Here is a 25,604-nt window from a genome sequence, read left to right on the forward strand (position 1 = left end):
GTTGTTACTGTGTAGTCCAGGACAGCAGACAAACCAGGGCAGTCCTGGGCAAACCATAGGAACAGACAGTGTGAGAGCCATGGTTGAAGGATGAGAGGGAGTCTGGTCCGGAGAAGGGGCAGGGAGTGACGCATGGTGGACGCTCACCTGCCTTACTTTCCTCATCTCTAAAATGGGATGATTATAGCCCCTAATCCTTAGGGGTCCTTATGAGGATTCAGTGAGTTAATTCAAGCTCCAATCTCTTCACCGATTTTTCAGTAGTCACCTGTGACTTTCCTTGGTTGTAGTTGTTGATATTTTTTGTGTTTTTTACACGGTCGCCTCTCAACAACTGTTTGTGTTTTAACCTTTCGGCCTCATCATAGTTTCATCAGCGACTCGCTCATCTCTCCAGCACGCCGCTGGTCAGAACGCACATCCCGCCAGCACTTGGAAGCTACTTTATTTCTAGCTTTTTCTCACGCCCTCTGGATATTCTGTGGTTCCTGTCCTCCCAATCTTGTGGTCATTTCTGGCTTTCTACAACAGTTAGTTTTATAGGCAGCTCTTTTTAAAGGGGTGAATCCTTTTTTAATTTCTAGAAGTGATTTCTTCACAGCGCTGCCCCTCCCCCCCACTTTTGAAATAAAGGAGCAGAATAGAGAGACATAATTAAATGACTGTGCTCTCACTGTCACCTCATACTCCTTTCAAGAGCCGTCTTTGAAGTGATTGAACCCTGTTTTGGGATAATGTAATAAAGGATGAAGGATTAGAGAAAGGATCAGGTTAGGAGAAACCAATATATAGTGAAATTGATTCATTTAATCAGCGGCTACTCCAGGCACACGCTTTTCTTGGGCTAGTTGTAGATGGATTACTGCTGGGTTCTGATAGAATGAATTTGCTAGAAGCAGGAGATCAGATTTCATCCAAGATACCCTAGCGCTATGTCTCAGGCCTTGCCTGATTATTTGTAGTTCTGTTCCCAAGAAGTGTGGTGTGAGCCATCCCTCTTGCACTTTTGTGACTCCTAATTTGCTTTTCCTGGTTCCATTCATCACTGGGAGGGGCAGGAGTCCTGTGTGCTGGGATCCTGATGTGACTGCAGAAGACGCTTTCACTCTGCTTGTTTTACTTTAATTCAGCCTGTGTTCAACAAATGTTAGTTGAGTTCCTGATTGTATCAGGCACTATTCTAGGCAGGGGATAATATTAAAAAACAAAACAAAGATCCCTGCCACTATGGAACTTAACGTTCTTATGGGGAAAAATAAACAATGATCATGATAGGTAAGTAAAGAGTGTTAGAAAGTGATAAGCACTGTGGAAAAAAACACAGAGCAGAGTAAAAGGCCTGGGAATGTGGGTGTGGGTTGAGAGGGAGGTGATGTTTCCACTTTTTAAAAAGGAATGGCCAGGATGGTCCTCACTGAGAAGGCGATATTTGAATCAAGTTGGAAGGATGAGGGAGTTAGCCATGGGGCTGCCTGGGCATAAGTCTTTTTGGCAGAGGGAACAGTTGGTGCAAAAGTCCTAAGGCAGGAGCATCCTTGGTGTTGTAGCTGGGAGGAGAGTGCTAGCAGGCGAGGTCAGGGACTGTCACAGGGGGAAAGGTTGCTTTGTAGACCACTATGAAGATACTGGCTTTTGCTCTGGTAAAATGGGAGCCGCTGCAGAGTTTTGAGCAGAGAAAGGATGAGATTTAACCTGTTTTAATAGTACCACCTGACTGTTGTGTGAGAGCTACTAGTTGCAGCATGGAGGTGACTGAGGCAGAAGCTGGGGACCCCATCGCAGTAGGAGAGGTGATGATGGCTTTGGCCAGGATGTTGGTGGCAGAGGTAATGAAAGGTGGTTGGGTTCTTAACATACAGTTGTCCCTTAGTATCCTTAGGGGATTGGTTCCAGGAGCCCCCACAGATACCAGAATCTGCAGATGCTCAAGTCCCTTATATAGAATGGCGGGTGTAGTACAATGAATACTGTATATATATAGATACACTTTCATAATCCAAACTTGACTTAGCAGTTTCTGGTCAAGCATGTTCTGAATGAATAGCACTCTAGACACATTCACTCCTAGAATACTAGGTGGTTGGTTTCCTCCCCTAAGAGTGCATGTGTATGAATTTGTTTGTGTAAGTGTTTGGGGTACAAAATTCTTGAGTTTAATTTTGACTTTCTCTTTTTAAATTTATTTATTTATTTTCTTTAAACAGTCTTTTTATTTTTATTTTTTTTAATGGAGGTACTGGGCATTGAACCCAGGACCTCATGGATGCTAAGCATGTGCTCTACCCCTGAGATATACCCACCCCATTAATCTTGAGTTACTTGAGCTTAATCTTGTTTTAAAGAGAGAACCAACGTACATCTTTTAGCTCTAATTATGTAATAAAAGAAACAATATATCTGTTTATCTTAAATGTAAAAATTCTTAAAAAAAAAAACCCAAAATTTACAATATACAAAGCAAAATTGTTTCAGCCCACCCAAGGCAACATTTGGTACCTGTCCTCAATACAAGTCAATTAAAATACTCCTCAATTTGGAGGGTTTCAAAAGTTCAGTACAAAAAATGGCAGTCATTTATAGAATAAGTATCTCTGGACTTGAGAGCTAAGCAAAAATATTACTGAGACCAACTAAAATCATGTGGAATTCAGCCAAGATTAGCCAGCCCAGAGTGCGGCCAGCCCTGGCTGAGGGCAGAATGCTGACAGGGCAGGGACGCAGTGCGGCCAGAACTTCGAAAAGGAAACTGAGATCAGTGGAGGGAATTTTCACCTGATGTAGCATTTAATACTTAGCCCTCCAGAGAGTTCCTTCTGCTTGATTGTTTTCATATTGTCATACATTGTTCAGAGAGTTATGAATAAGTCAGGCTGAGAAGTTATAGTGAATTCTTAGTCCTGTTTGGGTGGCCCAGCCATGCCAGGCCTGCTGCCACACCAGTGGCCTTGCAGGGAGGAACTGAGTGAGGACAGATGCTGAAGGGGAAAGAATATTCTAGAATGCCAGTTGAAAATCTCAAACTCTTAAATAAGTGAGGGAATGAGACCCGAGTTTGTCTTTAGAACATCAATTCTTCAACAGTAAGGCCCAGATCTTTTCTTTCTTCACAAGTGCTTGTAGCATTTGCACAGTGGAGGGAAGATACCGGTCAGGTTGGAGTGAGACTGGCCAGTTTCAAACTCCAGCTTCCCTTCCTGTTTTCTGTGTGGCTAGAACAAGTTATCCTCCCCCAGCCTCAGTTTCCTTCTCTGTATAATGGGGTCAGGATCATACCAGGCAGTGTGCACAGAATTACAGGAAGCATCTTCTACTGGGCAGGGCTCATTAAATAGCTCCTTCCTCTTTCTCCACCAACGGCTCAAACCATTAATGTTGATGGACAATGAAATCATAGATGTTGATAGTTTAATTCTGTATATGAAGTTTATTGCATTTCATAATTTATATGATGAATGTGGCAGGGCCTAAAACAAAATGAAACCAATCTAACAAAATTTTATTTTAGTGAATTTTTTTTGCAATTTGGTGTCTACACCTTCCTCTTTGATACCTTGGGTCACATTTCCAAAGATAACAGTGACCAAAAAGGCAGAGATTAATTCCCATTCCTGTAGATGGAGAAGAGGAGGCAGGATGACCTAACTGGATGCACCACAGAGAAAGGGCACTGAGATGCTTTACTCTGCACATCATGCTTAACCGAATGCAATATTCTTACTTGAGGCTTTGTAATTTCTAAAAAGGACCTTAGACACTGATTGACCAGCATTTTAAAAATAGACTCATAACTAAAGATTGAGGAGCAGGATAAATTCTTGCAGGGTTTAGACCTTTTGGGAAGACATCTTTGTGTGCTCAGTGGAACGTTTCTGTTTATAACAGTGATCTATTTTGATGGTTTTAAACTGTGTCTTGGCAGTTTCCTTGTGTATGAAATGAGAGGTTTGATGAGATTATTTCTCATGTGTCCTTCAGTTTGGAAATGAATGAGATCCAATTTTTTAGTTTTAAGCCAAGGAGGAGCAGTCTTGAAAGATACTAATGAAGTTAGCGGATTAAGTGGTACTCCACACCGGGAAGCCCCTCAAGCTCTCGTGCCCACCTCACCCTGCGAGGAAGGTTAACCAAAGAAGGTCACTGAAGCACACCAAATGGGTCACGTAGGCTTCCCCTGACCTGCTTTTGTGTCTCAGCATTCATTTTGTCCACAGTAGATTTAGGAGCACAGATGGTTACTGGTATTAGATATCTAAAAAAATTTGAGCCCCTAGGAAACTGATACAGTATTAACCATGACTTTATTTTAATAAAATCTTTATGAAATGTGATACATGAAAAAAGAATGCTTTTGGAGTTAATTGTATTTAAGTTTCCCAATTTAATGTGATTTTGGGAAAGGCTCTCAAATGATGGAGTTTCAAATTCCTCACTGCAAAATGCTCTATTTATCTATTTTTATTTTCCTGTATTTATTTGATAGTCATGAAATAAAGGCTTGTGAAGAGGAACTGTTACCTTCTGTACAAGTGTTACACTCTACATAGAGGATAATCACTAACAACAATATTACGAGCTTACTTTTTATACAAAACTACTGTGCATGTGGTGGAGAATTAGAAAATTCTTCCGTATAACCCATCAATTTGAAAGAATTGGAACTGGAAAACAAGGAGAGAATACCTATGTCATTACGGCCAAGGGGAATTAAGCCCCTTTGTTCAGTAGCGCTTCTCTTTTAGTTCTTTGACACATGTATTTTTTTCTTTTTTCAGTTTCTATACGTATTACATTCTGATAAAAAATATGGAAAGTTCAAAAAAGTCTGTGAAGCAGGAGGTAAGAAACCACCCATGATCTCACTATCTTGGAGCAACCACTATTAACAGATTTCTTTTAACTCCTGTTTTCTTCTGATTTCAGGATAGTTAAGATCATTTCATGTATACCGTCTTTTGAGGGGGGAGGGTAATAACTCAGTGGTAGAGTGCATGCTTAGCATGCATGAGGTCCTGGGTTCAATCCCCAGTACCTCCTCTAAAAAAACGAAAAAAGTCTTATAAACCCTGTATTCGCCTACCTTGATGTCCCCAGCACACTGAAGGTGATAGGGAGAAAGATGGAGCCTTGGCCATTAAAGTTGTATTTGAGATACTGAATCAACCTGAACCTACCTACCTTCTAGTCTTTTTGTTTAAATCAGACCCTTTTTGTTTAAATCACTTTGGTTGTGTATTCTGTTATTTGCAGCCCAGATTATTTCAAACTGAGAAAACTCTCTTGAATTTATTCATGTTTCCCAAGTATAATTTCTTTTACCACATTTGAATGGAGAGTAAATTTCTACAAATGGAATTTCTGGGTCAAAGATTATGTACATTTTATTAGATTTTTTTTTTTTGACCTCTGAGGGTTTTCTTTATTTTTTTGCCAGTTCATCATGAGACTTAAAAAATATTTTTTTAATGAATTTTTTGATATTTGAAACTGGTAAAGTTTCCTCTTTTTTTTTTTTTAAATTGTTTTTAAGTGTTTGATTTACCACAGTGCCTACAATGTTCTTTCTTTCTATATATAATACTTTGGAGCAACTGTTAAATGCCTGGCACTTTCTACACACGTTGCCTCATTAAAAAACCCAGGAAGGTGAGTGATAATTTGCTCTTTCACCCACTTTGTGTGTTTTGTCTTGCTTTGTTTATCAAGTTTTCTTTTAAAGAAGAGAAACAGTTCTCCTGGTGACTTGGGTGTTATGTGTCCAATTCTTGTTCTAATTGTGGGTGCATTTAAAATGTGTACTTACTCATCGTTAGAGCAGTCTTCGTGGATTCTCCCAAACTATTCACTTCAGCATGTTCTTTCCTTCCTTCCTTACCCTCGCCCATGAATTTTGCTGAAATAATTAGAAATGTTTGTCCATACTATTTTTTAAAACCATTTTTCTCCTTCAAGCATCCTTGCTGTATATTTCTATCAAGATTTTAACACCATTAGCATACATAATTGAACTTTTTTTTTAAGTATAGCTGATTTACAGTGTTGTATTAGTTTTTTTATGGAGGGGGGAGCAGGGGGAGGTAATTAAGTTTATTTGTTTATTATGGAGGTACTGGGGATTGAACTAAGCATGCACTCTACCACTGAGCTATACCCTCTCCCTAGCATACATAATTTAGACCACTCAAGTTTCATTAGCTTTATTTCTCACTGGTATTTCTTTTATCCTGCTCTGTGTCTACACTTCTGTGTATCGTCTAGTTTTTTGAGTTCTTTATTCTAATTTATTTTTTCAATTGATTTGTATATATTCCCTTCCTTAAGATTATTTTTTTCCTGAAAAGATAGGTGTAGTATATTTTGGGGTTCTTTTAAGTTTATTAATATATTTCTTCTGCTTTATCATAATGATAATTACAATATTGATAGTTTAACTACATTTAGAATTCTGAGGCCACCTTTTTTTTTTCCTTCAGAGTTCTGGAATCCTTACTCTGTTGTCTTTTAGCAGTCTGCATGGTAGCTGAGAAGTCTGATGTCTGTCTCATTCATACTCCTTTTTTTATTGTAATTTTTAACCTTGGTGGAGGTTTAGACTTTATTGGATTTTTTACCTCCGTGACATTTAGAAATTTGGGCATGGATCTTTGATGATTAATTCTTAGTGAATAACTTTAGTCTGAAAAGCTCATTTTAAGTTGTCCCTCCCCCATTATTTACTTAATACTTCTCCTTTATTTAATTATTATTTCTCCTTCTGTTTCATTTTCTCTTTCAGAAATTCCTATTATACACATATCTGATCTTCCGGGTCTGTTATTCAGGTGCTGTCTTTTCACTGATGATTTTCAGTTTTTCACAGTTTTCCTGTGAGTTCCAGGAGCTTTCACTGAGCACATCCTTTCAGGCACCAGTGTGGTTTTCTGCAGGCACCAGTCTGCATTTCACTGCTTCTGTTCTTTGGGCCACCAGTTTCACTTTTACCTTCAAAAACTGTTTCCTGTTGCTCTTTTTTCACCTTTCATTGTAGTAACATTTGTATCAGTGATTCAGTCCTTTTGAATCTCACTGAGAATGTAAAATTTAAAATTTGTCAAGTTGTCTTGTTCCTTGCAGTTACCCAGACTGTTCAGAGTATTCCATGTCTCTTAAATGTCCCAGTCTGTCTAGTTGGCTAGCTTCTCTGTTTGCTCATCTGCCAAACGACGTCTAGTTTGTTCAATATTGGTAACTGAAATCAGCTTTGTCAGAGGCTGTATAGGTCATTGTTCACTTCTTTTCATTACAGGCAAAAATAGGGGAAAAGTTAGCTGATTGTAACTTCTCATCAGCAGCTTAGAGTTCTGATAGTTTGCGTAGGGTTGGGATGGAGCTGTAGGCAGTGGGAGACAGCTGCAGGGCAGAGTTCCCCTTTGTTGCAGAACAGTCTTCTTTTGTGTCGCTTTGGCAGCTCTGAGCCTACTGGAGTAGTTTCCCTTCCCCCTGAATAGCTGCCCGGCCTGGCTTCCAGGGAGAAGCTCCGGGATAGGTCTTTCTCCAGCACTGGTCTTGCCTCCAGCCTCTGCTCTAATCCAAAAGCTGTCCACAGGCTGTGAAGAGGGGACCCTGGTGGACTTGGCCCCTCTGTATGTACGGAGTGATTCATAAGAGTTTAAGCTTGAGTTTTATAGCCATTGTGTTCCAATCTTGGCTCGGCTATTTATTAGCTGTTTAACACTGGGCATCTTGTTTAACCTCCTGGGCACCAGTTTACTCCTGTGTATAATAATATTGAAGTTTGATAATAGCTGAAGGCACTTAGTAGTGTGTCTGGGTCACGATAACTGATGATTGGCAGGAGTTTTATTACTGATGTTCTAGGGACTGGCTACTCGCCGGTCACTACGCTCTTTCCTAAACCACTTCCTGCTGACTGTCCTCCAGGGTTCAGCTTTGTGGGTGAGGTGGTAGTTAAGTGGCCAAGAATGTTCTCAATTGAGTTAGTTGGGTTATTTTACCAAGAAGTAATGAGGAAGGGGAGTCGTATCCATCACCTTGGTTCCAGGTACTCCCATGTAATTCGTAAAACCACTGAAATTTATTTTAATAAGTGGTGTGAGGTAAGGGTCTACTTTTTGGGAACTAAATAATTCAGTAATTAAGGCAGCACCTTTTATTGTATAATTCATCTTTCCCCAATTATTTGTAATTACTTTCTAGTGTGCTGTGATTAGTAGCACATTTGACTCTGTTTCTGGGCCTTTTATTCTGTTCCATTGGTCAGTCTGTTTAATGTGGACAGTGCCATGATGTTTGAATCTTTCTTCAGTGGCAGGAATAGTTGTTAAGAGCATGCGATTTGGAGACAGGCTGCCTGGGTTTGAATTTTGGTTCCTTTAATTCCTAGAAGAGTCAGTAAATTACATAACCTCTCTGTACCTCAGTTTCATCATCTTGAAAATGGACATAATGATAGTGCCCTCAGTCTGCAGGATCCATATAAAGATTAAATCAAATAATTCCCATGAAGTAATTGAACCTGGACTTGGCTCAATGTAAGCTCTTATTAGATGTTAGTTATTATCATTAAGTCTTAAAATCTCTTGCCAAATGTAACACAGACTTTTAAATTTTTGAGGCCAGTTTCTCAAACTGGAGATCAAAATCCTAGAAAGATTCTTCTTCTTTATGATCTTCTTTCTCCCTTATTTCCAAGCAGAGACATAGCTTTAATCCTATAAATAACAACACCAAGAACTAATAGCGTAGTTTTGAGAAGCTCTGGGGGTGTGTTTTTTGAGAAAGAGTGGGTAAAACAGCAGATGAGGACTGGAACCCCACTTTTACCCTGTTTGTGTTTCTACTGCTAGGCCTGGTTTGTGATGAGGACTCAATACACCATTTTCAAAACGAAGGAAAAGTAACACTTCAGCAGTTTAATAAACAAAGATATTTAAAATATCATGGATCTCAGTGAGGTATCACCTCACACCAGTCAGAATGGTCAGTATTAAAAAGTTTACAAATAATAAATGCTGGAGAGTGTGTGGAGAAAAAGGAACCCTCCTTCCAACACTGTTGGTGAGAATGTAAACTGGTGCAGCCACTGTGGAGAACAGTATGGAGGTTCCTTAAAAAGCTAAAATAGACTTTATGATCCAGCAGTCCCACTCCTGAGCATTTATCTGTAGAAAACTCTCATTCAAAAAGACACATGCACCCCCAGCAGCACTGTTTACAATAGCCAAGACATGGAAGCAACCCAAATGTCCAACAACAGAGGAATGGATAAAGAAGGTGTGCTCTGTGTGTGTGTGTGTGTGTGTGTGTGTGTGTATATGTATAATGGAATATTATTCTTCCACAAAAAAGAATGAAACAATGCATTTGCAGCAACATGGATAGACCTAGAGATTATATTAAGTGAAGTAAGTCAGATAAAGACAAGTATCATATAATATCACTTATATGTGAAATCTAAAAAAAAAAAAAATTATTTATAAACCAGAAAGAGACTCACAGACATAGATAACAAACTATGGTTACCAAAGGAGAAAGGTGTAGGGAGGGGAGGGTTAAATTAGGAGTTTGGGATTAACAGATACACACTACTATATATAAAACAGATAAACAACAAGGACCTACTGTATAGCAATGGGAACTATATTCAATTTCTTATAGTAAGCTATAATGGAAAAGAATTTGAAAAAAAGCATATGTGTGTGTGTATGACTGAGTTGCTTTGCTATATACCTGAAACTAACATTGTAATTCAACTATACTTCAATAAAAAATAACAATTAAAAATAAAAATAAATAAAATATCATGGATCCAGCTGAGGATCAATTAAACTTTTATAAATTTACAATAGCTTTTAGCACCTTAATAGTAGAAAAGGCTGATTTTTCTCATATGTTCAATACCAAGAAATAACTTCAGTAGAACAAGGAGGAGTTTTTTGTTAAAACTTTTATGAACTGATCAAAGCAATCAAATGTGTTGTTTGGATTAAGTGGGTTTCATCCACACTGACAAAGCAGAGATGGAGGAGGAGATATACTTAGTTGTCCCAACAGGAAGCCCTAATCCTTTTAAGTGGCGTAAGAAGAGCTGAGAGATAAATTATGAAGTGATAATTTTCCATGCCAGCCTGTAGATCAGCAGCTTTGTGTGATGGAGAGAATTTCGCTGAGCAGCAGCAGCGTGTTTTTATCTCACGTACCTCTAGGCGTTAGATGTGCAAGGTGCTCTCAAGGCCTGTCAGCCACTTTCTTGGGTTCCTGTCTTTGGCTGTTGTCTAAGTAGTGAAGTCGCCAAGCCGCCTTCATTTTTGCTTTTGTCCTCACGGTCTGATTTAGTCCTCTTTCTGCATGGTCAGATGGCTTCAGAAATAGGAAAGTGAGTAAGTAAGACTTAGGCTTCAGAGTCAGATGGCCTGGGGTAATTCCTGGTTCTTCCTCTCCACGGCTTGGGGACCCCAGGCACGTTAGCGTCTGCTCAGTGCAGTTCCTCACTTCCGACAGGGAAATGAAAGCAGGACCCCTCAGAACGTTTGTGAGGATTAAGTGAAGGAAAGCAAGTCAAGCACAGTGTGTCTTACGTAGCAGATGCTCGGTATGTTGGTGTCAGTTCGAGCTGCAGTAAGAAATTACCTAGGCTGGGTGCTTTTCTCACAGTTCTGGAGGCTGGAAGTCTGAGATCAGGGTGCCAGCTTGGTCGGGTCCTCAGTGAGAGCTTTCTTCCTGGCTTCTAGGTGGCCGTCTTCTCTTCGTGTCCTCATGTAGCAGAGAGTCTGGTGTTTCTTCTTAGAAGTGTACGAATCCCATTCACGAGGGCTCCACCTTCATGACCTAATTACCTCCCACCTCCTAGCACCGTCACACTGGGGGTTAGGGTTTCAATATGAATGGGGGAGGGCACATTTAGTCCTTAGCAGTTATTATTCCTTCTACTACTATTTGTTAACTCTCTCAGCTAATAGAAGATTTATTCTAATTCTATACCACCACTCTCAATTTCTTTTCTGTGTCTCCGTGTCTGGGGGGTGCTGGAGTGTAACTCTGATCAGACTCTGGAAGCTCCTGCATACATTTTAATCTGGCTTGGCTCTTAACGGAAGGGATGCCCACCAGAAGTTTCATCTTTTTTGCAATGTGCTGGATACCCATCTTGTTTTCCTCTACAAATCAGGAAGCCTGACAATTGTCTCTTGGGTAGTTGGTGATATTTCTTGAAAGATTTTGGCTTTTGCTGGGTTTTGCTCACTCTTAGGTCCATGTATCAGCTTCCACTGCCTTCCATAGCACACATGCACGCTTACACTCACCCACTCTGATTTATAAACATGCTTTAGACTGAAAAATGCCTTATTTTATGATTGTCCTTAGTTACCGAAGGTAATCTGGCCATGGTTACTGATGATTATCAAAACAGACCTGTAGGATCTAAGTAGCACTAGAACTTGGGAAGTGACATTCCCAGCAGAGAGAGCAAAGAGGGAAATAACCTTGACCTGTTTAGGCAGGATGGAACACAGCCAGTCCCTTGGCTTTGTGTTCTGTCTCTTTAATCACAGAAAGCAAAATCACTGCCGCAGTTACCCAGGGTCAGTTAATTGAAAGGACTCGTAAGACTTCACATAGTTTACTAAGGCTTTAGTAAAGACCATAGATACAATACAGCAGGAGAAACAAAGGTAAACCTCAAGGAGGTCTGGAACATTCCAGGTCCTTTCTTTGTGCAGAATACTTTTTGTCTTTGGATCATAAGCCTCCAAAATCATATGAAATAACTTGGCCTAGACAAATAAATCAATGGAACAGGATAGACAGTCCGGAAAGAGACCCCCACAAGTATATGGCCAATTGACTTTTGACAAAGGGGCAAAGGCAGTTCGGTGGAGAAAAGATTATCTTTTCAACAATTGGTGCTGGAACAATTGGATATCCACAGATTTAAAAAATGAACTTTGAACCATGCCGCAGACACATACAAAAATGAAAACAGAGTGGATCATAGAGTTCAGTGTAGAACCTAAAGCCATAACGCTTTGAGAAGAAACATAGGCCAAGATCTTTGTGACCAGAATCTGCATTTTATAAACCCCAGGTTATTCTCATGCACATTAAAGTTTAAAAAGGACTGCCTGATAAGGTGCGGGTTAAAGGATGAGGACTAGTCATGCAGGTGAAAGAGGGGGATGAAGGAGAAGCCGATGCTTTAGCAGAGGGTCGGCATGTGCAAGGGCATAAAGGTATTGAGTGAGGGTGTTGGTTTCATCGAATAAGTTCATGCAAGAGTTTGTGCCAGTGCGCAGTGAATTTTTTTTTTTAAAGGACAATATAGTGAGCTTTTTAATCTAAAATTTATTCGAATTTTAGAACTCTAAGATCATGTTCTTCTTAACTTTTTGTAAAATGAAAGTGCTAGCAAAATGTGGATATTGTTTCTGTTTGAAATTCTGCCGCCGCCCCCTCCCCCCTTGGCAACATTTAAAAACTGGTAACCCTGTAATTAACTCACTACCCTTTCAGCTTTTGTTTCGGTTTTTGACCTGACCTATGAAATCCAACCAAAAGTTACTGGCCATTACTGAGTTAGTGAACTAAGAATAGTTTGGTAGAGTGTTGGGCAGCTGGGGTGGGTGGGGCCAGAGAAGCCAACAGCGGTCAGATCCTAGAGAACCTGGTAGACCATCGAGTTGGACTTGACCACCACATTTTTGAAGGTTGTGACATAAATGGATTTGCATTTTAGGAAGATGACTTCAGTGGCTGGGGAAGGGGATTAGAGAAGGGTGAAACAGGAGGCAGGAGACCAGCTAGGAGGCTCTCGCAGGTTTTTAAGGCAATATTATAGATAGCAGAAATACAATGGATTTTAGTTACATTAAGGAGGTAGGATTCACAGGGGTTAGCAGTGTATTAGATGGAAGAGCAATGTGGACAGCAGAGAGAGGAGACTTTAGATACATTAAGGAGGTAGATTTGGCAGGAATTAGCAGCCTATTGGATTGAACAGGTAACTTTACATAATTTAAATTATTCTCTGACTTTAAATTTTGGCAAATTTAGTATAACCAAATAAGTGGAAGTCAGCGCAGCTCTCAAAACTCTTAAATGGATTGATTTAAATGACTATAGAGGAGAGTGATTGAGCATCTGTGCAGTGCAGTCCCTCAAAGACAAAGAGAAACTCATTAAAATGAGATCAGAGAGTTAATCCATCTTCATACTTAAGTACCCATTCATGAAAAGCTACGCTGTGTGAGTCAGAAAATGCTGATTTCATTCATTTTATTATATATGTTGTAACTCCTTGGGAGAATACTGCCTGGTAAAAGCATTGGGTTCTGCTAAGCTTTTCGGACTTTTGTTTTTGCAGGGATTAACTTGCTACCGCGGCATGTTCTGTAGAGCAATAATTTACAGTATCATGCTTGCTTTTACGGAATGGCTTTTGGTGTGGAGGGGCTCTGTGTTATGTCAGCCTTAGCTCAAGATTCTTACGAATTTCAGAATCTTTTTGCAATTTAATGAATTCTTTAAAAAATTTCAGAAAATAATTTAGTTTCAGCTCTTACTTTTATCTGAGTTCACCCACAAAAGCATAAATGAGAGTTGACTAATACACAGAAGGTTCTGTTTTTCTGGCTTGCTGTCTGCATTTAATGAGTTTACATGTAAGCTTTTCTGTTGGCTTGGCTTAAATCAAGTGTATTTTCCAAGGGAGGCCGCAATATAGTGAATTATTTCCGGTAATATAGTTGACTTTTCTTCAACCAGCATGAAAAGAAATTTTGTTGTTGTAGGTTTACCTGCACTTTTTTACACTATGGACTTTGATACATCGAAGAAATTCTATGGAAGCTTATGGGGACGGTTCAATATGGAAAGAAAGTTAATGTGATTTTGATTTATGGGATTTATTAACATTCATGATTATACATTATGTATCTCAAAAACCCACAGGAAGAAAGGTTGATTGTAGGAAGAGAGGATATCTGTATACTCTGGTTTTTTAAGATAACATGAGATTTTTCAACCATTCATGCTAAATCATTACTTTACATCAAGCAGAATTGTAGAGGTCAATGGCTACTGTTACATGTTTATTTGACTTGACAGAGTAAAGCTGTTGTATTATTGTCTTTTTGATTTTCCTGTTTTATACCTCCTTTGTATTACTACAAAGCATGTCAGATGCATTTAAAATTTGTGAGAAATACAGTTAGCCTTAGTTACTTTTTATAATAGGCTGGATTGGAAGGGCTTTTATGATTCCATCTAGAAACTCAGTTCTTGTCTCTTTGTTATAAAGGAGAGCAGATGGATGTTTGAAATAATGTAGATTATTTAATATGGAGTCTGAATTCACTTACGCCATTTAGTGTGTTCTAGGAGTGAGGAGAATTTAATCACCTAATGAAATACATTTAAACACTGCAGACAATGGAAATTTTATCCACTCTGCTAACTTCAAAGCAGTCCATATGCTATTATTGTCTCCATTGTCATTGATTTTTGCCAATGTAATTTATATATTGAGAATATTTAATGTGAGAACTTAAACATTTTTTTCTGGCAGGATTATTCTGATACTTTGTACTAATTTCTTTTGGGCGTATATGTTAGGGAATTTGCCTCAACTGTTTACACCTTTTAATGAATAACTTTTTCAAGGTTGTTCATTTTAGAGACCCTGAAGGTGTTATCTGTTCTCTAGAAATGAGGAGTTTTTCATCTGTGCTCTATTTATTAATACCTACAAATGATATTAAACCAATGCAGATTGCCAAGTAGATGACCTAAGTGTTTACTACTACTTGAATTAATCCACTACTGTTTCTCTATTCACAATTTCTCTTATAGTACTCCCAAAGGAGGCTATGCCTTTCTGTTACATACAGTTATATACAGTTGTTATAAGTCAAAACCTCAAAATTTTAAAAAATAATGCGGACAGTTTCAAACATACACAACACACAAAAGTAACAACGTACCCATCACTCGGCTTCCATGATCAGTCTTTTGCCAATCTTGTTTCATCTATCTCCCCACTCCATCCTTTGTTGAATAGGGATACTGGGATTCACTTGAAATAAATTTTGGGTTACTATGTCATTTCACCTATTAATACTATAAAGGATAATCTGTTCCACATTCCATAATGCCATTATCACACAGAGCTAACTAACAATAATTTCTTAATATCGTCTAACATGTTAAGATTTCCCTAATTTGAATATATATTTTTATGGTTGATTTATTCAGAGCAGTATCTAAACAAGTTTCACACACTGTATTTTAAGACAATAAAGTTTTGATGTGACTTTTCCCTCCATCTTCCTCTGTGATTTTCAGCAAATCCTTTAATTCCTCTAGATTCTTAGCACCTTCACACATCCACTGGCAATGAGTATATTTTTGCTTTATTCATCTTTGGATGTTTTGTAAAAGATAAAGAAAATTAGAGTAAAGCAGACAAAATGGACTTCTTATTTTCTGTCCTATTTCATTAGTGGAGGTTATTTCCCCAAACCGTGTTCTTCCTGGCTTGTGCCCATCTTATTCATGGAAGATTTCTAGTCACCTCTGAATTACAAGAGGTGGTACTGAAAAATGTATATGGCGTGGTTCTTGTAAGAACGTGGGCAGGAAAGAAAAATGATTATGATCTGATGGTGCATGACTGGATTCTTATTTTCTCTAACAGGGCCCACATACATTCTTAGAGAGTATTTTCTTTGTCTGACATTCTAGGATTTCAGGAAAATAGGATTGTAGGTGAGTTACAGTCACCATCGTGGTCTGATCAGTTCATCTAGGAAAGGAAATTATAACTTTTGATCTGATCTGGGATAATTTCCTGCTGTTGAGTGTCTTCATCTTAGAATTGGCATCTTTCAAAATTTCTATGAGCGTCTGAGCCATTATCTCTCAGCTGTTGGCTCTTTTCTTATTCTCTCTTAGTCTTTCCAATTAGCATATCTTAGACCTTTTCATTCTAATCTTTTCTACTCAAAAACTTCATGTCTTTTAATATGTTAATTTTCCATATGTTTGTGAGGACTGTATTGTAGATTGTTTTGCATTTATCTTCTAGTTTATAAATGCTCTCTTTGATTGTGTCTAATCTGTTTCATTTGTCCATTGAAATTTTAATTTTAATAATATATTTTTCATTTTCAGAAGTTGTATTTGGTTCTTTTTCCAATCTGCTTACTCTTGGTTCATTTTTAAATCTCTTTTATTCCTGAAACACATTAATTGTAGCTTTTTTGTGTTCTGTTTCTGATAATTTTAGTACCTGAAGCCCTTGTTGGTCCCTGTTTGTTCTTTTATTTTTGCTGGTTCTCACTCTGTGATACTTAGTTTCTTTGTGAGCTTTGTCATTTAAAAAAATTGTGATCTGCTCATTTTCCTTAGAAATTCACCTGGGGAAATTTCTTAAGATCTCCTGAAATTTGAGCTTCTCCATTAGGACTGGGTTTACTTTTGCTTCTTCTGGTTGTCCGAGGACATAATAAATCTAGGACCACTTAAAATTAAATTCTCCACTTGAGGCTGTTTAAGTGACACAAATAGATTAAATTTGTACTGAATCTTTCATGAGGATCAGCTTGTGGAGAACAGCTTGATTTTTAATTTTTATTTTTATTTTTGTCCAGACAAAAGTTTCCTTGCTGTCCTATTTTTGCATGTGGGGATTTATTTCTTATAAACTCTTGCATTAAGGATGTAACCTTCAGAATCCCAGCTTAAATAGGATCTCTTATTAGATTCCTCCTGTTGGTCAGGCCCTAGGCCTTTTCTCCTGTATCTCATGCCCAATGTGGCATTAAAATGGATACTTAAGATCTCCAGGATCCAAAAGAAACTTTTAAGCCTAAAAACTATTAAAACTCCCTTATTAGAGTTTTGGGGATCTGCAGATCCTTCACTTTCAAACAAATTGGCAATGTTTTAAAATAACAAACACAATAAAAAGAAAATCAAATTCTACTAAATTTTACCTAGCATTTTACTATTCAACTCCAGAAAGCCTTTCAGATTGCCTGTTCTGTCACACTGCTGGAAATCAGTAAGATTTTCCAGTTTCTCTCTCTTGAAAAAGTAATCTGACTTTGTGAGGCCTTTCCTTGTTTTTAATATATGGGTCAGTAGCATCTGTCACAAGCTGCTTTCATCAGTATGGCTCTCCAGGCTGGAAATGTTGGAGCCACCTTTGTCTCTTTTTGAAGCCTTCTTTTGATTCCTTCTTAGAAACGTATCTAGGATTTGGTTCCTCCTCCTTACTCCCCTTCCATTCCTGTCTCTCGGATGTTGATCACTATAGCAGGCTCTCACCGGTCTTGTAGCCTTTAATTTTTCTCCTTTCTAATCCAGGTTGCTCACTACTGCCAAAGGAGTCTTTTGAAAACATCCCCTTTCATTGTGTACACTTACCCACTTACATCTGGCTCAGAAACTCTCCTTTGTTCCTTTTTTCATAGGGTATCAAGTCGAATTCCTCCAAACCCTAAGTTCGAGTAGGATTTGAATGCTGGATAGGTACCCTGCTGCCCTATCTTACTGGAATGGGCAAGTGAATCCCTTTTGCGCATGCTCAGCCAAGATGTCCTTTGCAGACCTACTCCAGGGCCAGTCTGTCCAAAGCTATCATCTGATTGCTGGTCTCTGGCTAACTCAATGAAGACTGCAGTTTTAGAAAGATAGTCATTCTACTGTGTTTCTTTTTAAAAAGATTTTTAAAAATGTTTTCTTTTTTTTAATTGCGGTAAAATAGACATAACTTAAAATGTAGCATTATAACTTTTTAAGTGTACAATTCAGTGGCATTAAATATATTCACAGTGTTGTGCAACCACCACCACTATCCATTTCCCACATGGAAATTCCATACCCGTTAAACAGTAACTCCCCATTCTCTCCTCGGTCAGTTCTACTGGTTTTTTTGAAGGTGTAAAATTCTTGGCCATTTTGCTACATGTGGCTGCCTTGGAAGAGAGTAGTTCATCTATCTGCAGATTCAGAACAGTCGTGGCCAGGGGCGTCCTCTGAATCACTGCTCGTTCAGTTCACTATTTCATTAGGTCTCTGTTGAGCATTCATCATGTGCCTGCCACTGGCACGGGCTGTAGGAATATGGTGGCGAGTGGGATGATGTAGACCATGCCCTCCTGCTGCTAACAGAGCCAAGAGCAGTATTGACATTTATATTGTTCGTCTAGTGCTTCCATCCTCATTCCTCCCAGTGGGTGACACTGATGAACATTCTCATAGTGCTGATTTGCCCAGACTGACAGCTCAAGGCTCGTCCTCAGGTTTCTTTGGCCTGTGAGGGGCTCTGGCTGAGGAGCAGATGGCGCTGCTGATGCTGATGCCCGGAAACCTGTCCGGGAACCTCTCTGATTGTTCATTCTTGGTGTTTCCCTGTGGGTTATTCTTCTCTGTTGCACTTGGAATGTGTTCATTTTTTGGTCTTCTCTTTTATTTTCCTGTTCTTTTTTCTTTCTTAAATGTATTTTTATGACCTTTTCCAAGCATCTTTCTTACGCTCAGTACTGTATGTATTCAGCATAAAAGCATTGTAGGTAGTTAAAGTCAAAGATAAAATTTTTGAACTTTTCCGGGAAATCACGGTCCATGGGGGAGATGGACTTGCTAAGTAGCATTGACAGCTAAAGACACTGTCCTAACATCGGTGAAATACAGCATGATCCCAGAGCTTAATTTTGCCCAGGAGTCTTGAAAGCTTGTAGCAGATTTTTGCTGATATGGGAGAGCAGATATCCAGGTAACGTTCGTTAGAGGGAAAGAGCCTGCAAACTCTAAAACCCACAACTATGCCAGGGCAGGAAGGCTGTGTTTAAACATTAGCCACTAAGAGTCAAATTACCAAGAAAACAAAATATGCAAAACAAGTCTAGAATGCAAGGAAGCTATTTGCAGACACGGAATAATGCTTATTAATAATAAAACTACTCAGAATGAAGGCCTTGTGAGGGCTCCTTTCTCCCAAGGCTCTTACTCCTGATAAAGATAACAATTCCATTCATTTCGTGTGTGTTTGTCATCTCTCACTTGGCATCTGGGTCCATTTGAGCTTATTTTGAGATTTCATTTTATAGGCTTAAAAAAAAAACAATGACGATATTGCCACGTGATTGAGATTTTTAAAATTCTAAATTGTGAAGGCTTTGATGACCTTTGGTTTGTGAGAAATGACCCAGCTGGTTAAAATGCCATGGGTGGGGGCGGGGGGTGGGGGGGAGCTGGCTGTAATCAGCCCACTACTGCAAATGACCTGAATGACTGTTTTTGTTTTTAAAGCAGGAATACCATTAAAAGCTCAAGGTACTGAAACATAAAACAGCCACACCTCTTCTTTAGCCACTGATTGCTAGGTTGCTACAGCCATGGGAAAAAAATCCAGGTGTCTGTGGTTCAACAAAGTTGATTAGGTCCCATGTAGGGAGGTGGTTAATACTTGGAACTGAGCTACTTGGCAGTGTGGTCTCGAAGCTGGATAGCGCCCAGCTTGAGCCCCTGTATCTGAAACCCCCGGCCGCCTTAATTCACTCCACACAGCAGCCTCTGTCCATCCCTGGAAAAACCCGCAATACAGAGATACACAGTGTTTTGTAGAAGACTGGATTTAGTTTATTTACTACATGTGTTCTGAGTGCGTATAATGAGAATTTCATAGTTTGTTCTTACTACAAATCATCATAGAGAAGTAGCCTTTAAAAATTTTTTTTCAGCTCTGGTTTCCAAGAATTTCTACATTTTCTGCATTTGAGGCATTTTCCCCCCCTTGAAACAAGTCACTGTAAAAACTACAAAAAGACATTGACTGACATGCCATGGCTCAAAGTTTTTCTCTTAGTTTGCAGATTGCTCAGGACTGCTTTCTGTTAGTATTGAGGTTGTAATGTGTGATCTGTTGGAAAAGGATTCCCTGAAAATTCAGGGTCTTCGAAACACAGTGGGTTTGACTGTCTCCCCTCCACACCCCCCAAGTTACTTCAGTGGTGGCAAAAATAACAATTGTCCCCTGGGAAATGAAGCTCATCGCTATGGTAACTAATGAAGGTTGCATCATTCCAGGGCACATTTTTAAAAGCCTGGATTTCGACATGGGTAGACGCCCCGTCTTATTTTACTCAGTATCTTAGCAACCTGTGGTCTCCTGTTTGTCACCACCCCCAATCTTCCCTCTTCCCTCAGAAAAGTGACCTATATAGATAGTTTTTTATTGTGGGCACGTTCACACTGTGAATTTGGTTCAGTTCTTAGGTATGTTTATAATGACCTTATTTTCTGGACCAAAAATTAGGACACATGCTGGGTCTAAGAAGTAAGAGTTTTTCTTCTCCTTCCCTGGCAGCCTGGTCTTCACAGATCTTTTTAGTTCTACACCCCTTAACTTTGGTGTTCTTAGGGGCTTGTTGTTGGCCCTCTTTTCTTCTTCACCTAGGACTTAACTACTGCTTATGTGCTGGTGACTCCCAGATGTTGATTTTCGACTCAGGTCTCGCCCCTGGTCCCAAGCAAGCAGGCAGCTAGTTCACTCCTCGACAGCCCTGAGTCAGTCCCCAAGCCCAGCAAGTTCAAGAACAAGTCAGCATTGCCTTCCACAAAAATCACTTACTGATGAACCGCACCCCTGTCCGGTCAGCGCCCAAGTCCAGATGCTTCTACTTCCTAAATGCTCTAAAGTCTGTCCTCTTCTCTCTTCTAGGGCCTCGTCCTTCTTTGCCTGGTTTCCCGCCCACATCCTCCAAATTGGTTACTTCAGTGTGGCCAGGCTTCTTCCAGGCTTCCCTCAAACAAACAAAAATATTATGCTTTTGTGACTTGCTGCTTATTCTCCAGTGGCTCCCCATATCCTCAAAGTAAAACCCAGACTCTTCAGCAGGGCAGACGAAGCCCTCAGTGGCCTCCTGCTTGCTCCTTTGTCCAGGCTGGTTTCTCATTACTCCTACCTTGCCCTCTCCTCTGCTTGTTCTTGCCTTCTTCCTGCATCCCTCCTGCCCCAACTCCCTGCCAGAAATGTGCTCCCACCCTCTCCCCTTTCCTCTGGCAAATAACCTTCCTCCTCATCCTGTATCTTGGACACCATCCTTCTGGGAAGCTTTCTCCACTGTCACCTAACCCAGCTCTGTCGTCAGAGTTAGCTAGGTGCTCTTGTAACAGCAAGGGCCTATCCTGACTGTAGATCTTACCTGCCTATAATGTATTGCCCTGCAGCCCCTCTCCGCCAGGGGGCAGTGAGCTTCTGACATACTTATTTGTGCATTTCACATACTAGCACCTAGCGGGAATTTAATAAATGTTTGTCAGATGACTTAATGATCAACAAATCAATGATTGAGTGTATAAGTGCACTTGTGGGGCAGAATTCCTAACTTTTAGATTTTAATAGTATTGGAAAATCCAGGTTGTTCCAGTCCCTGGAATTCATTGTCCCCACCAGTCTAAGCAGATTTAAAGATTGCTAGAATAGAGAACAAAGGGTATATTCCTGTATAGGGTGTGGGAGGTGGAACCTGGTGTGGTGCTTGGCCATATATACATGCAGACACACACACACAGACACACAGTTGAGCAGCTGTGTCTAACTAAACTCTACATGCCGGCGTGTAGGTATCAGCACGGGTCAAAACAGCAAAGTCAAACTGAGACTTGGGGCATTTCATGAAGGGAGCATCCTGACTCCCCTGTTTGATTGAACCCCTCTGTGTGATCGTGTTGGCTACTGCACTGAGGGCTGCGGGCTGCCTGTGAGGTGGACACACCCGTCCTGGTTAAGGTTGTAGCTCAGACAGGCACAGATTTGGTTCTTTGGAGGGACTTGGGGTGGGAAGGGAGGCAGCACAGAAATACCATTCCCTTGCCTATTGCTTTAGAGTGCTGGTGGATGCTGGAGCTGTGAAGTGAAGGATTTATAGTTCCTTCCCATCATCTCACCCAGCACAGTGTTCCGATTTCTCGGTGTGAGCCCAGCTTGGTTGCTGCCATTCTGCATGTGCCTCTGTGCAGGTGTAATCAGAGAGCTTCCTGACGTGGACAGGTGGGAGGTAGGTGCCGAGAGGGAGACATTTTAGACCCATCCTTTTGATATGTCTCAAATAATGAGCACCAGTTTTGGACCTGGTGTGGACTCCGCCCTGGGGCAGATGTCAAGTACGATAAAATGTGTTTTCTTCTGATTGTATTTAGAGCTCAGTCAAGGAGCCAACCAGCTCTGATGATGGGGAAGTTTTGATCAATGCTATAATTGATCCAACACCTGTTTTAACCTTAAAAGACAAACAAACTTCTTTAGGTTTAAAGAGTAATAATTAGGGCTAATATTTAAAGGTAATTTTTACTTGTTGAAATATGGTCAGCTATGTCCAACGTAGAGTAAGACTTTGCCATTTTCTAAATAGCCCAGCTGCTGAACTGACTTAGGTCCACTGGGGATACCCTGTCTTACTAATTTTGAGATGAGCATTGCTTCTTCCAACTCGCTTGTGTCTGTTTCTGCCTAGTGCAGACAATTTGGGGGAGAGGAAGAGCGAGTGGGGGAGTGGGTGGGCGGGGAGGAAATAGGACCTGGCAAGGTGCGGTGCTTGTGGCTGCACTGGGTTGCTGCATCCTGGGGCTTTATGTGTGGGAGGAATGCAGTTTCCCTGCCTTTCACTGGGGTTATGCATTTTTCTCTAACACACTGACCTCTACTGGCTTAACTCTGACTCTTAAATTTTCTTTCAAGGAAAAAAAATTTCACTTACTATTAAAAGCTTTTTGGGTTGCTTTTAAAATATAGTTTGCAGGAAAATGAATACTTACTTATAAACTTTATATAGTGGAATTTACATTTATCTGTAAATTCCTAGCCGGCCAAATGACATTTTTGTCCTCTAGGATGCAGTCTCTTTTTTCTTTTTTAAACTGCTATTATACCTCTGAATACAAGACAATATAAGAATATAAGAGAACAGATGTTTTTATATCATTTTCCTCTAGGTTGTAAAGTTTATCAATTGCCAAATACATATTGGTGTAAGGAAGCCAGTATGTTTAGTGAAGAGAGCACGGAATTTAAAATCACTGCATCTACTCACTAGTTCAGTGCAGATCGCTTAAGTTCTCTGGGCCTTCCATTTTCATCTCTAAAAGATGGTTTCTATTTCATAGGGCTTTGCAAGGATTAAATCTATATGCAAAATGTTTTGGGGGCTGTTATTTCTGTAGAAATGTTTGTTACCATTATTAAAATTAAAACTAGTATTATCCAGCCATCTTATTGACCTATATAGCTATTTTAAAAAATCTTCAGGGGGTGGGTACAGCTCAGTGGTAGAGTGTAAGCTTAGCATGCACGAGGTCCTGGGTTCAATCCCCAGTACCTCCATTAAAAAAAAACAACACACAACAAAACTTAAAAATCTTTAAACAAACCTGTACTAACTGTACTGATGTGTACCTTTTTTCATTGGGATTTTTAGGAACACTGTTACTTTAAAAATACATATGTATATATTTTTATGTTTTTATATTTTTAAAAATAATTCATGCATCTGAAAGACATTTGTTGAGCTAACATTACAATAATAGTGTAACAACCTTTGTGCACACGGCATAGGTGCTACCTATATCTCTAAGCCTCAAGTAAGAAGCTGTTCCACATGTGGTCGATACTCAGATGAGCTCTGTCATCTTAAACTCAGTATATTGAAATGAAACTCAGGGTGTTTTCCTACCTTCCTCTCTGTCCCATATTAAGGAACAGTCCTCACGGTGTAGTGGCTGCGAGGCGCCCCCTCTGAAGGTTCGCCTTGTGGCTTTGCAGCCTGGGCCCCTCCGTGCTTCAGGACCCTCCTCTGTGACAAGATCATACCGTCCCTGTGGGACTGTTGGGAGGCCACATTTGGGATTCTGTTGACAAAACAGTCCCCTGGAAAGCCCTGTAGGCTTCTTGTCCATTTGTGACAGTATCTGTAAAACAGAAGCTCTGCTGAGCATCTGGTCCAGCCTGAAGTCTGTGGTCTTTACTTCCTGGCCTTTGTGCTCTGCCCAGCGCTCTCGGGTCAGTGTAACTGCTGCTGGGGAAGAAGAGGATGAATCGGGGTAGGTAACCAGCAGGCTCTGCCACCTCGGACCAACACTTTATAGGGGGGCAGAGTTTGCCACCCCAAAATATGTCTCTTTGATGTATTAACTTTAAGCTGGTTATTTTCTCAGAAACAGCAGACATGGGAAAGACTCTGAAAATCAGGTAGGAGTTCCCTTTTTGCGAGAAACATTTACATTTGTAAGGGAAATTTCCACTTGTAAGGGTGGCACCCTGTCTGTGTCAGGAAGAAGACGTTGACCAAATCTCTTGAAACCCTAATCCATAGAGAAGGCAGTGACTGAAATCTGCATCACAATCCTAGCTTTTTACTGTGCCTTTCCTGGTAACCTCCCCTAACTGACTTGTCTTTCGCTGGATGGGATTTAAGGTGAGGGCTTCAGCCCTTTTGGAGAGTTACTCAAGTGTTCTTAGACCTCTCCCATGTATGCATGTTATTAAACTTTTGTTTGGTTTCCTTCTGTTAATCTGTCTTGTGTCAATCCTTAGACCTGCCGGAAGAACCTAGAAGGATAGAGGAAATTCTTCCTTGCTACTTTCATTTATCCAACAAATATTGTATTTACATGTGCATGTACTCCTAGGCTCCCGGTAGGCAGCAGTGAGCCAGAATAGAATGTTCTTTATCCTCATGCTTATTTCCAATTGGGGGAATCAAATTGTAACTGGGCAGGAGCCTCTGGGGTCTTCCTGGGACAGACCTCTCCCTCATATCCTCTGTTGTAGCTCCTTTATTAAGTACCCAGATAATAGTATCTGATGCACATTTCCTGAGTTGTTTTACAGATGCTAAAACTCCCTACCAAATGGAAGATGCTAACTACTTGATGACCATGAGCCCACAGCCTCCAGTCCTACTGGAGCCTAAGGACTGATCACGTTAACCCCTGTGACACCACCTGCTGCCTCTCCACCAACCAATACAGAGAATTGTCCAGAGCTGATCGCATACCCTGGGATTCCCCTCCCTCACCCGGCCTTTAAAAGTGCTTTCCTAAAACCCATCGGGGAATTCAGGCTTTTTGAGCACTAGCTGGCCCCAGCGCCTTACTATAAATATTGCACTTTCCTTCACCACAGCCTGGTATCAGTGAATTGTCTTTACTGTGCATGGGCGAGCGGACCCAGATTTGGTTAGGTAACAACATAATAGACACATTAGAAGTAGGCAGTGGTAGAGTGCATGCTTGGCATGTACAAGGCCCTGGGTTCAATCCCCAGTTCCTCCATACTATTAAAAAAAAAAAGAAATGGAGAGTAGGGAAATAAGAGTTAAGAATTTAAAAAATAAAAAAATAAGTAGGCAGATCAAATAACAGATTGTGGCCAGTGCCATGAAGGAAACAAATGAAATAATAGATAATGTCACTCCCTCCAGAGTCAGCACTTCCTGAAACTGCGCCCTTTCCCATGTGGATTAGACCCCTTTCCGACATGGCCTTAAATAGATATAAAACAGCTTGCAGCTCTTATCAGGCACTGTTTTAATGATGTTTACTTGTCT

General features: G+C 40.1%; 1 protein-coding gene and 1 long non-coding RNA gene across 3 annotated transcripts in view; one reads left to right on the forward strand and one right to left on the reverse strand.

The window, feature by feature from the left end:
• The window catches only part of WDFY2 (WD repeat and FYVE domain containing 2), a 148,814-nt gene that overhangs the window by 33,108 nt on the left and 90,102 nt on the right, over positions 1 to 25,604 (forward strand). The window contains exon 2 of one of the 2 annotated variants that reach the window (XM_032496213.1): positions 4,773 to 4,836. The exons of the other annotated variant lie outside the window; for it this stretch is intronic. The gene's annotated coding sequence lies outside the window, so the exon portion shown is untranslated. The remainder of the gene's footprint in view (positions 1 to 4,772; positions 4,837 to 25,604) is intronic. 2 annotated transcript variants of the gene reach the window in all.
• LOC116668543 lies at positions 1,400 to 25,424 on the reverse strand. The gene is made up of 3 exons (XR_004325678.1): positions 24,802 to 25,424; positions 6,149 to 6,155; positions 1,400 to 1,410 (listed from the first exon to the last, which is right to left on the reverse strand). It is a non-coding gene; the product is annotated as an uncharacterized LOC116668543 (long non-coding RNA).

This window comes from Camelus ferus, chromosome 14 (genome assembly GCF_009834535.1).
Source record: "Camelus ferus isolate YT-003-E chromosome 14, BCGSAC_Cfer_1.0, whole genome shotgun sequence".
Lineage (NCBI taxonomy): Eukaryota > Metazoa > Chordata > Mammalia > Artiodactyla > Camelidae > Camelus > Camelus ferus.